This window comes from Rutidosis leptorrhynchoides, chromosome 1 (genome assembly GCF_046630445.1).
Source record: "Rutidosis leptorrhynchoides isolate AG116_Rl617_1_P2 chromosome 1, CSIRO_AGI_Rlap_v1, whole genome shotgun sequence".
In the NCBI taxonomy this organism is placed as follows: Eukaryota; Viridiplantae; Streptophyta; class Magnoliopsida; order Asterales; family Asteraceae; genus Rutidosis; species Rutidosis leptorrhynchoides.
This window is the reverse complement of record NC_092333.1, coordinates 257,239,470-257,253,759: the sequence shown is the minus strand read 5'-3', so window position 1 is coordinate 257,253,759 and position 14,290 is coordinate 257,239,470. Positions and strand designations below refer to the sequence as shown.

The window sequence follows — 14,290 nt, the reverse complement described above, 5'->3', positions numbered from 1 at the left end:
AAAGTTTGTATTATTAATTATATTATGATTCTTTAAGATGCAGAATACATATTTAATTAGATAATCAGATATACAAGATATATACAGATTATATATGTATATACAGGTATATAAATATGTATATATAAATACATTATATATATAATATAAACACAGAATTTGGACGTAATCAGTTCTCAATCATTTTCAAACTATATGTATGGTTTTTTTTTTTTGTTATGGTGCTGAGAACATTGGGTTTGGGCTCATTTAAACTTGATTGGGCTGTTTTCATTATTACTGTACGAAACCCATAACAAGCGAAATCAACTTGATGTTTACGATGTTGATTAAGGTGATGAAGATGATTAGGATCATAGCTCGTTAATAACATTGTTATTATGATGATGATGATGATGATGATGATGATGACAGGTTATGAAGTGAAGATGATAAGGGTTCATGATGATCTACGATTATGATGATGATCGTATGATTTATGATTGTGATTATAAGTTATGATTATGATTTATGGATTATGATTATGACAGATCAACTAGTTTAAAGGATTTAAAAAACCTAATTAATTCAGAAACAATATAACAGAGCTGTGGTTTGGTATGTGTGTGATTGAACGAGAGGTCTTGAGTTCGAGTCCGGGCTGCGACACTATATTTTTAGCTATTTCCTTAAGGTAGTATACTTATTATTCCTATTATTATTATTATTATTATTATTATTATTATTATTATTATTATTATTATTATTATTATTATTATTATTATTATTATTATTATTATTATTATTAGTATTATTATTATTATTATTATTATTATTATTATTATTATTATTATTATTATTATTATTAAAAGTATTATTAGAATTATCAATTTTCTATCATTATTATTAAAAGTATTATTTTTATCATTATTATTATTATAACTATTATTATTATTATTATAGGATGAAACGACTTTTTATCTATTATTATCAATATTATTTTATCAAATAACTAATAGTTATATAAAATTCATATTTACTACATATAACATAACTATATTAATATTTTTACAATAAATATTAATAATTGTAATTAATTAAGTTATTAATGAAAAACATAATTAAAGTAACAATTAATACACTAATAATACATAAATTATTCGATTATCTTTATATGTGTTAATATATATATATATATATATATATATAATTAATATAGGTTCGTGAATCCAAGGCCAACCTTGCATTGTTCAATGTCGTCATATGTATTTTTACTACAAAATACAGTATTGTGAGTTTCATTTGCCTTTTTACCCTTTATATTTTTGGGCTGAGAATACATGCGCAATTTTTATAAATGTTTTACGAAATAGACACAAGTAATCGAAACTACATTATATGGTTGAATGATCGAAGCCGAATATGCCCCTTTTGCTTGGTAACCTAAGAATTAGTAAACCGATCTACTAATTGACGCGAATCCTAAAGATAGATCTATTGGGCCTAACGAACCCCATCCAAAGTACCGGATACTTTAGTACTTCGAATTCGTTTTTATCATGTCCGAAGGATTTCCCGGAATGATAGGGGATATTCTTATATGCATCTTGTTAATGTCGGTTACCAGGTGTTCACCATATGAATGATTTTTGTCTCTATGCATGGGACGTATATTTATGAAAACTGGAAATGAAATTCTTGTGGTCTATTAAAATGATGGAAATGATTATTTATGTTAAACTAATGAACTCACCAACCTTTTTGGTTGACACTTGAAAGCATGTTTATTCTCGGGTATGAAAGAAATCTTCCGCTGTGCATTTGCTCATATTAGAGATATTACTTGGAGTCATTCATGACATATTTCAAAAGACGTTGCATTCGAGTCGTCGAGTTCATCAAGATTACTACTAGGTCAATATTAGTTGGATATATTATGAAATGGTATGCATGCCGTCAAATTTCGATGTAAAAAAGATTGTCTTTTAAAAACGAATGCAATGTTTGTAAAATGTATCATATAGAGGTCAAGTACCTCGCGATGTAACCAAATGTAATGTATTCATCCAGATGGATTAGAACGGGTCGTTAGAATAGGTAATTTTGCTTTCTGTATGAAACCAGTACAATTTGATTCTAAACAATCACAAGACTTCAAACTCTATTAAAAATCCTTTTCTCCTTTTAATTATTTATACTTTTCTTGTGTACTGGATCAATATCCTGTCGACTATCAAATCTTCTTTAATCAACATCAAATTAAGAATCCTTTCTGTAAACTTGTACTGAGCAATTCCAACTTACAGACACGAACAAAAATTCTGTTGCAAGTCATATTCAACTTTTAATTCTTTTCTCCATCTGATACAGAATACTCGTACTTCATGTCTGCTATTGTTACGCGTCCAAATCAGTTTACAATACAAACAATCAAGTGTACTGCATCAAATATTCGATTACAAGCTACATATAATTCTATCTTCACAATGCAATTGAAAAGGGAAAAAAAAACAGAAATTAACAAAACGAAAACTCACTTGATTATCACCACCACTCTCAAAACTTTTTCGACCACCATCTTTATCAACCATCACCACACCAACATAACCCGTTTTGTTACATCTTTTCCTGATCTAATATAAACCAAGAAAAACCTGCGGTACATATTTTCTCTTCTGTTTCAGTCATCGACCTTACATCACCATCATCGATCATCTTCCTCACCAACTTCCAAGTCATCCGCCACCCTACACCTCTCTCTCTTTCTATATCCTATCGTGAACCATCACAGCTCAATCATCACCAAACCCAACTACAACAAGAACCATCAGTCAGTATTACTTTCTGTCATCTGTTTTAATTACAAACCCAAACACCATACCCTTATCACCTTCAAACACTATAAATTCAGAAATCACTTAACCACCACATGAACCGACTTATTTTCTGTTTATGATCATCGAATTGTCAAAGGAACCCAAACCCAATTGGGTTTCTCTTTTACTTCTCATGATCAAACAACAACCATCTATTTTGTTTCAGTTATTTTTCAGATCACCATAAACCACATTCCATCACCATCGTAAATTACTGCTGCAGCTCCACGTTTGTTTAAACCGTCATTCGAACACCTCACATCTGCTTTGATCAAATGCCGCTGCTGTTGTGTTTGTATTCCTTTCAAACTGAAAGATAATGATAGGAACATGCTGGGAGGAATTTGGGAGGTATTTGATATTATAATATCTCACTTTATATAACCAATAATTCGATGCAAGTGGACAAGATGGGGACGCTTTATTGGATTCCAAATTCCACTACTCCTTCATCGTAAATGAAACAATACGTCAACTTGGGTCACTACATAGCCGACCATAATTAAGTTATTCAAAGTGACAGGTCGCTTTTTAGTTATATATTCATGATGATAAAGCCTTGATGGGTGCTGTGTTCAATCGAAACAAAATTAGGAAAGTATTAAAAACCGCAAACTATTGTTGTGATAAAAAACTTGGGTCAATTTTGCTGTTAGTTCAGACACAACCAACAACACTGAATTACGGATAGGAACTCTTCTAGTAACATAAAATACACAAACAAAAGATCCCATATTGATTTATTAAGGTATGTATTAGAAGCCCTTTTATAAATTAATAACTAGGAATATGATGGAAAGGGGTATTAAAGAATTTGGGTTTGATTTTGTGAAGTACTTCATATATATCAATATGTATGATGGAGTTGATGGTTGTTTTGGTGACGATGCTTAAGGTGGTACTACGATTATACATAAGATGGTGAACGTAAATAAGAATGATGATGAATGTGGTGATGATTGATATTGCTTAAAATGATCATATATTTAGACGCAATATCGTTCCAATATGTAATGTTTTTAATTGTAATTTCCTTATTTTTAGTTGTAATCGTTTAAATAAATAAGTGCGAAGACGAAAGACGCAAATCGCTCAAAAGTACAAGTTACACTCCAAGTGGTTTAATTTATCGATGAATAACGGCTAAAATTTGACAAAAGTACAAGTCGCGGAACGCAAAGTACACGATATTAAATTATACGAAAATGAGTTCGAGAAACTGAGACCGAGACATAAACCGGGCGTAAACGTACGAGACAACGGAGCCAAAATTACGAGTCAACTATGCACAAGAATATAATATATATATATAATTATATAAATTATATATATATATATATATATATATATATATATATATATATATATATATATATATATATATATATATATATATATATATATATATATATATATATTATTTATTTTAATCTATGTCGATAAGCTAGTGTCCAAGGTAATATGAGCTGGAAACCAAGCCCATGCAAGTGCATGGCAAATACACTAAAACCTCATGCACTTGCATGGGGATCAAAAATCCAAAAAATGCCTATAAAAGGCTGTGTTCTGATCGAGTTAAAGAACCAACATAATATTTCATTTTCCATTTTCATTCTCTGTCTCTTAAATATATTTATATTTATAATTATTATTTTAGTTTAAGATAAGTTTAGTTTGGGTATTGTAACGTTTAATTTACGGGTTTTTAAGTCAGAGTTCTGTCCGTGTACCGCTACGCTAATAATATCACTTTTTACCATTCCAACTCGTTGTAAGTCTCCACGTCCCAACTTTATTTTCACGTATCGTTATTATCGTTATTTTTACTATTGTTATTATTATTATTATTATTATTATTATTATTATTATTATTATTATTATTATTATTATTATTATTATTATTATTGTTACCATGTCCACTTTATATAATTTATATTTTTATGCCGTTATAATGTCCAACTAAATACCCACAGTGGTGACTAAAATGTAGAACCTCTGGATAAATGGATTGAACCATTTACAATATTATGGTGTAACTTTGACTATTTTTAACATTGAGTTTAATCATAGACCCATTGTTATATAATTTAATATTTTCACCCCTATCACATAATTAATTAAATTAATAAGCGAAAGTGCAATAAATTTACATAAATTATGTTTCAACACCTCGGTGATCTAGACGGATATATGGACAAATTATTGACAACAATTTAGAAGTGTGATCCGGTGGTTTGGGTAATATTATAGTTTATATAATCGTGTAATTATAAAAAGGGAAGACCGTTATAATTTTGGTATTAGCGAAAGTTAAAACCGGATTAAATCTCAATTTGAATAGTCGGGGTATAATTTAATTCGCTAAAACAATATCTAATGAAAGTTAGATTTAATTTTAGTTAGTTAAATCTTTATAAATCGAAAGATAAAATATAAGGATATATATTAAAACATCGTAATCGGACTTAAAAACAATCCATAATCCAGAGGGGACATATTTTAGTAGCCACTACTTTACTTTATTTTAAATCTCATCAATTTCACTTTTTACTACGCAGATAAATTTTATTTACTTTTACCGTATTACTTTTTACCATATTGTAAACTTTAATTACTTTTTACTATTTTACTATATTGCCATGAAAAATCTTATTTCTCTACTTTTTACAAATTAGTATAAATTGTAGTTTTATTTAGTTTCGTTAATTTAGTTATTTCGTTTTAGTTAAATTTAAATTGCGTTTAGTTATAATTAAAGCCTAATCCAAAACCCCCCCATTTTAATAGTTTAACTTTTAACAATTAAAACACCTGAAAACTCCATTTTCCTGTGGAATGAACCGGATTTACCAAATAAAATATTACTATACGGATAGGACAAAGTTGCCTATATGTGTGAAATCAATCCGAAATCATAAAAAAGCCATTTACTCACAACCAATTCGTGTACTAAATTAAATCTAAGTCCGTTTAAAATAAAAAGACACGATCACGCACATCAACTTTTTGGCGCCGCTGCCGGGGAAAAGTTGGCAGTTAAATAAATAGATAATTTTTCTGATTCGTAGTAGTAGTTGGATTTGTACGTGGACTGGGTTATTGGAGCCAAACAGTACCCAATTATATTGGGACCAAACGAATCCTGCCCCTCTGCTGCATCTTTTGGCTATTCGAAACGTGGGCAAAATCAGAAGGAAAATCTGTTTGTTTAAAGGTTTTTATCATTGTTTTTATGTTATTCGATCCTTTCGTGAAAATTTATTTTCAAGAAAGTTCAATGTTTATACACTTAGTGAATAAATCCTTTAAGACTACATACAATTTAGTAATTGTATGACCCGTTCAGGAAATCCTAAACTCGTTGCACTTAATCCAGAACCTGAAAGAGGCTTGATCAAAAGATTAAAACAGGAAAAACAAAAAAAAATAGGTAGTACTAGTAAACCGAAAACACCTAAAAATATCAAAAAACAAGTAGGAAACATTAGTGGTCAACCAGAAATCAAAACTGAACCTGAAACCATCGTCATTAAAGAAGAAATGGCTGAAGTAATACCTGATCCAAATGATCTACCAATGTGGAATACCAGACAAACTGCTCCCCCTCTCGCTCTTGCACCTATAAGAAGACCTGAAATTGAGGCTGAAAACTGGGAAGTCAAGGGGCAATTTATGCACAGGGTTCGTGAGAACCAATTCGATGGAAGACTTAATAATAATCCGATAGAACATCTAGAAGCTTTTGAAGATTTATGTGAACTGTATAAAAACAAAGATGTTTCTTCATATGCATTTAAGTTAAGAACTTTTCCATACTCGTTAATCGGAGACGCAAAAGCATGGTTGAAAGCATCAAAACCTGATTCTATCACAACTTTCAACGAATTAAGAGATAAATTCATTACCCGATTTTTTCCACCGGCAAAAGCCGAAAGACTTAGAACTGAAATCGCCACTTTTAAACAAAAGGCGGATGAAACTCTTTATGATGCATGTGAAAGATTAAAAAGAATGTTACGAAATTGTCCGCAACACGGATTGCAAAAAGGGCAAATAGTACAAACTTTTTATCGTGGTATTGATGAACATACTCGTGGTATGTTAGATTCCTCCGCTGGAGGAGTATTTATGTACAAATCACCAAATCAAGCGTATGACATGTTAGAAGACATGTCATTCATACTTTTGAATGGACACCGTCTAGAGATCAACAACCTAGAAGGACGGTGGCAAGCCTTGAAGAAAATGAAGACAACAACACAACCATAGCTTCACTGTCGAATCAATTCAAAAAGTTTGGAAGAGAAATAGAGAAACTAAATTCAACAGTTTTAGCATTGCAAGTAGGCTGTGAAATCTGTGGACAGCCACATTTCACGAAAGATTGTGATATCAATGATCGGTCAATGAACTCAGTAGCACAAGTTAATTTTATGGCCAATCAAAGACAAGGCAATTTTCAAGGAGGGAATTCTAATTATCAACCTGCAAACCCAGGATATCAAAACCCGAAGAATTTTTCTTTTCAAAGAAATGGACCACCTGGCTTTTTCAATAGAAACCAACCTCCATTTCCACCTCAACAAAATTTACAACAACAACCGTTACCTCAATTACCATATCAACAACAAAATCATAACACGCAACCAGTAGAGAAGAAATCTAACTTTGAAGAAGTTATGATGAATTTTGTCAAAAGTCAATCAGAAACGAATGAGCAAGTGAAGAGACAATTACATCAAGTCCAAACGGGAAATGAGCAAGTGCAAAGGAATCATCAAGTGTCAATTCAAAACCTTGAAAGAGATATGGGAAGAATATCCCAATTGCTTGCTGAAAGACAATCAGAAACTTTACCATCCAACACACAACCAAACCCTAAGGGTAAGGAAACTCAAAATCCAAGTAATTTTTCGCAAGTTAATTCCATAACTACGGAAAGTGGGTTAACCATTAAGCCAGATATTCCAAACCCTCATGCTCATATTCCTGTTTCAAAAGACAAAGAACCTGTGGTGGAAGAAAATATGATGCCAACCACAAACGCACCAAAGACTCAAAATCAACCACCATTGAAGGTATACAAACCTCCAATTCCATATCCGCAACGCTTAAAGAAAGATAAATTACAAGAACAGTACAACAAGTTTGTTGAAATGATTAAGCAAATTTGTATAAATGTACCGCTTGTAGATGTTCTTGTGGGTATGCCGAATTATGGAAGGTTTATCAAAGATCTTATAGCAGACAAAGGAAAATATGCAGAAGTGTCAACCACATTCCTTAATGAGGAATGCTCGGTAATTTTACAAAAGCAAAATTTGCCACCAAAACTTGGAGATCCTGGAAGTTTCATCATTCCTTGTCTGATGGGAGATTCAGTAATGTACGATGCATTAGCTGATTTAGGAGCAAGCATTAATCTTATGCCTCACTCTTTGTACTTAAAATTGAACTTAGGTGATTTAAAACCAACCAGGATGTGTATACGATTATCTGATAGAACTTACAACTATCCTATTGGCATTGCTGACAACCTACCGGTTAAAGTAAATCACTTAATCTTTCCTGCTGATTTCGTTGTTCTTGAAATGGAAGAAGATAGTAAGGTTCCACTAATTCTAGGGCGTCCCTTTCTAAATATTGCAGATGCAATTGTGCGCGTAAAAGAGAAAAATCTTAGCTTAGGTGTGGGAGAGGATAGAATTATATTGAACATAGATAAGGCTATGAAACACCCTATGTCTCCTGATGACGAATGTTTCCAAATAGACATTGTTGATTGTTGTATTGAGGAAGAACTACAAGAACTATTAAATATCGACACCTCAGATTTCACCCCGATGGATGAAGGTGAAGATTTTGATGTCGATATAGAGTTAGACAAGCTGTTGAAGGTATTCACTAATGAAGAATACGTAGAAGAAGAAATTCCTAGGGAAGATGAACCTTTTGAAGAAATTACCAATGGTAATAGGTTCCGGATAAAATCTTCCTTGGAAGAACCACCCACCTTGGAGCTTAAAGAACTCCCGGAACATTTGGAGTATGCTTATCTCCAAGGAACGTCACAATTACCCGTCATAATTTCATCAAAACTTTCCAATGACGAAAAGGGTAGGTTAATGTCTGTTTTAAAAACTCACAAAAAGGCAATTGCTTGGAAAACATCTGATATTCCTGGGATTAACCCTACTTATTGTACTCACAAAATCCTAATGGAAGAAGATTTTAAACTCGTGGTACAAAGGCAACGGAGGTTAAACCCTAACATGAAAGAAGTTGTCAAAAAGGAGGTCATCAAATTACTTGATGCCGGGTTAATTTACCCTATATCCGATAGCCCATAGGTTAGTCCTATGCAAGTAGTACCCAAGAAAGGGGGTACGACTGTTATTCTAAATGATAAAAACGAACTCGTTCCTACAAGAACAGTGACTGGTGGAGAGTCTGTATAGACTATCGTCGTCTAAACGACGCTACAAGGAAAGATCATTTCCCGCTACCATTTATCGACCAAATGCTAGAACGTTTGGCGGGAAAAGATTATTACTGTTTCCTTGATGGATTCTCCGGTTATTTTCAAATTCCAATTGATCCAAAAGACCAAGACAAGACCACATTTACTTGTCCATTTGGTACTTTTGCCTACCGACGAATGCCATTCGGATTATGCAACGCACCAGGCACCTTCCTAAGGTGTATGATGGCAATTTTTCATGACATGATTGAAGAAAGTATAGAAGTCTTTATGGACGATTTCTCTATTTTTGGAGACTCCTTCAACTCATGTCTCTCAAACCTTGAACGAATGCTAATTCGTTGTGAAGAATCAAATCTTGTTTTAAACTGGGAGAAATGCCACTTCATGGTGAAGGAAGGCATTGTTTTAGGACACAAGATTTCTCGAGCTGGAATGGAAGTAGACAAAGCTAAGATCGACGTTATTTCAAAACTTTCTCCTCCAACCAATGTCAAGGGAATTCGTAGTTTCCTTGGTCATGCGGGATTCTATCGGCGATTCATAAAGGACTTTTCCAAAATCGCTCGACCCATGACTAAACTTCTTGAGAAAGACAGTACATTCGATTTCAACGACGAATGTCTAAATGATTTCTCCATTCTGAAAGAGAAACTTACGAATGCACCTATTATGGTATCACCCGACTGGTCCAAACCTTTCGAGCTAATGTGTGATGCTAGTGATTTCATGCTGGGAGCTGTTTTAGGTCAACGTCAAGATAACAAATTTCAACCAATCTACTATGCAAGTAAAACACTTACAAGAGCTCAGTTGAATTACACAACTACTGAGAAGGAGCTTCTTACAGTAGTTTTTGCTTTCGATAAGTTTAGATCTTACCTAGTGTTATCTAAAACAATTGTTTATACCGATCATTCAGCCCTAAAGTACTTATTCAAAAAGCAAGATGCTAAACCTAGACTCATTCGTTGGATTCTTCTCCTACAAGAATTCGACATTGAAATCAAAGATAAAAAGGGTGCTGAAAATCTCGCTGCGGATTACTTGTCCCGTCTTGAAAATCCTAACTTAGAAACTCTCGACGAATCTGTCATTCACGATACTTTTTCGGACGAGTTCCTAATGAAAATTGAAACGGAAGAAGAAATTCCATGGTTTGCGGACTTTGCCAACTATCTAGCTGCAGGTATTCTTGTTAAAAATCAAACTTACCAGCAAAAGAAGAAATTTTTCGCTGATCTGAAGTTTTACTTTTGGGAAAGCCCTAATCTCTTTCGTATAGGAGCAGATCAAGTTATTCGTCGATGTGTATATGGCAAAGAAGCTAAACAAATTCTAAAGCACTGTCATGAAGGACCGGCTGGTGGACATTTCGGACCAAGCTATACAGCTAAGAAGGTCTTTGACTCAGGTTTTTACTGGCCTACAATTTTCAAAGATGCATACAATATGGTAAAAACCTGTGACGCTTGTCAAAGATCTGGAAATATCTCCAAGAGAGACGAAATGCCACAACAAAGCATCCTAGTATGCGAAGTATTTGACATTTGGGGTATTGACTTCATGGGTCCATTCCCCGCTTCTAACAAATGCAAATACATTCTCGTAGCAGTCGATTATGTTTCTAAATGGGCTGAATCAAAAGCCCTACCCACTAACGATGCTCGAGTTGTTGTCAGCTTTCTTATAAACCTTTTCTCGCGTTTCGGGATTCCAAAAGCATTAATCAGTGATCGTGGAACTCATTTTACAAATCAAATACTCGAGAAAGTGCTGAAAAAGTACGGAGTTAATCATCGTTTCTCAACTTCTTACCACCCTCAAACGAGTGGCCAAGTTGAAAACACAAATCGAGGTCTTAAACGAATTTTAGAAAGAACGGTTAAGAATAATCCAAAAATCTGGCATCGAAAGCTAGATGATGCGCTGTGGGCATTTAGAACCGCATTCAAAACGCCCATTGGTACCACTCCTTTCCGATTAATATATGGTAAGGCATGTCATCTACCTGTCGAGGTTGAACACAAGGCGTATTGGGCACTAAAAGAATGTAATACAGACCTTGTGGAAGCCGGAGAAAATTGATTCTTACAATTGCATGAATTAGACGAGCTAAGACTTCAAGCATATGAAAACTCGAGATCTTACAAAGAGAAAACTAAGAAATGGCACGATGCTCGCTTAAAAGAGAAGAAAGCATTTGAACCGGGAGACAAATTTCTAGTTTTTCAATCACGTTTTAAGTTTTCACCTGGGAAACTTAAGTCCCGATGGACGGGACCGTATGAAGTAAAAAATGCATTTCCATCTGGATACGTAAAGTTATATGGCAAGAATGGTGGTACTTTTAATGTGAATGGTCATAGACTTAAATTCTATTATGAAGGGTTCAACAACACTGAAAGAGATGACATCACATTCTACCCTAAGGACAAATGAATACAAGGTAATTTTAGCTAAACACTCGCCTTCTTAAAATGTTTCAAAATATTTCGAGAGTGGAGCCCGATTGGTCTTTCCCTAGCAGACACTAAAGAACTAGTCTTCTCCCTCCATTCTGAATTTTTTTTAAGTTTTGTATGAAATTAATATGCTTTTTAAATTTAAGTTTTGTGTGAATTTAAAAATAAAATTTACTTTATTTCTTTAAGTTTAAAAAAATAATTTCTAAAATTCGTCGTGAGTTAAACACTAGGTCGTAGAACCGAAATTGCTTTACCCAAGGACGGGGCGAAAAATTTTGTTATCATTATTTTAATATTATTGATCTAAAGTATGCCAAAAATATTATATGAATGTGGGGTAATATACCAAACTTCAAAAATATGTATATATGTTTGTAGTTTATATAAGGGTAAAAGATGCATTTTCAAAGACTGGTATTAAGTTACAGCTTTTTAATTAAAGAGGTTTTAACTCCCTTTCTATACTAATTGCCCTCCTGAATTTTATCATTTCTGATTTCATTGCAATTGAGGGCATTGCATGATCTCAAGTGTGGGGAGGGATTATAAATTCTCTCGGGTTTATACACTTGACTTATTTTCTAAATTTTGTGAAAATTTTAAAAATTTTTAACTAAATGAATTCAAATCTTGTTTAATATGTTTATGAACGATAAAACTAGGTGTTAATACTGAAATTATTGTTACCTCAAGGAGAACATAAACTGAGAAACTACCAAATTTATGAATTTATTTGATTAAATCAGAAATAAAAAGATTCAAGAAAAAAGCTAAGTGTGGGGAGAATCACATGTTTGTGTGAAGTTTATTGCAGGTACTTTTGCTTTGGGCTGTATAAATTTGTTTTACCCATTAAATTTGAAAAATTAAAGAAAATATGGATCTACACGATGAATCAATTCCATCATTAAAATGAAGTAAAGTCTTCAGAAAAAGAAACACGCTTCTTGATTTAGGTCAGGAAGTTGTCGTCCAGACCAGTTGTAGAGTCTACGAAAAACCTTGAAAAGTTTTCTCGAAAATCAGCTGGAAATCTACGGACCTCAGCATCAAACAGGGTTGCCAAGTGGTCAGACTTATCCTATCCATGAGAGGATCTATCTCATAAAATAGGGAGGGCGCCGTGCAAATTAGCTTGATAATACTAATGAATCAGACCCCCAGAAAGGATAATCTCCTTAAAGATTATAAATCAGCTTTTAAGCCTGATATTACTCAATCCTTGAGATTGACATTAAAGATTGAGAATTACAAACTCATGGAATTCAATGATATCTAAACTCGAGCTTGAACGAGAAAATATTTTGATCAAATTAAAACCGATTTTTTTTCTGAAAACCTATTTTCAACGCGTTCATTACCATTGAACGTAAAATCCTAAGAATTCATCAGAATTCATTAGGTCACCTGAACCAAATCGGGTGTCAACCGTAAGAACGGTGGTTGCATAGTATGGTCAAAGACAGGACCTTGTGCCAGACCGAAAAATTATAGGGTGATCTTTGCTATTTCTCCTACAAAGGATAATAATTGCATCCGACACGTTTTTGGACCATAATCAAATGCATGTCATTAGACATTGCCTTAACAGCTGCTTGTTCAACGCTTTCCTTTACAACCGGACGGTAGTTTACCGAAAGGTAATATACGGAGCAAGTATATTGGGCGTGTGCTTTCCTAATACAAGGTTAGCAAGTGGGTGACACAAAACCGCAAGTTTTGAGCTAAAATTTAAAAATCTGAAACCCATAAAAACATTTTGCAACACCGATAAAGGGTTAAATCGAAAAACTTGTCTAGGGTAAAATCTAGCTTGAATTTTCAAAAGATCAAAAGTTTTCATAAAGATCCAATTTCCTTAAGGATCTAAATTTTCATAGTCATGTGAGACTGTAAACCACATCGTTACTATCATTGTTCATACCGCCGTATCAAAATCACTGATGTATAAAGTGTGAGAATAAAGAAGTGATTTGAGTGAAGTTTATTTCAAGTTTGGTATTGCTTGAGGACAAGCAACGTTCAAGTGTGGGGATATTTGATATTGCTTAAAATGATCATATATTTAGACGCAATATCGTTCCAATATGTAATGTTTTTAATTGTAATTTCCTTATTTTTAGTTGTAATCGTTTAAATAAATAAGTGCGAAGACGAAAGACGCAAATCGCTCGAAAATGAAGATTTAAAGACGAAAACGAAGATTTGAAAGACCAAAACATCCAAAATGCTCAAAAGTACAAGTTACACTCCAAGTGGTTTAATTTATCGATGAATGACGGCTAAAAATTGACAAAAGTACAAGTCGCGGAACGCAAAGTACACGATATTAAATTTTACGAAAATGCGTTCGAGAAACCGAGACCGAGACATAAACCGGGCGTAAACGTACGAGACAACGGAGCCAAAATTACGAGTCAACTATGCACAAGAATATAATATAATATATATATAATTATATATATATATATATATATATATATATA

General features: G+C 33.2%; 1 non-coding gene across 1 annotated transcript; it reads right to left on the bottom strand.

Annotated features, from left to right (window-relative positions):
• Positions 1-6,788: 6,788 nt before the first annotated feature.
• Positions 6,789-6,895, bottom strand: LOC139886689 (small nucleolar RNA R71). The gene has a single exon (XR_011772563.1). It is a non-coding gene; the product is annotated as a small nucleolar RNA R71 (small nucleolar RNA).
• Positions 6,896-14,290: the final 7,395 nt, after the last annotated feature.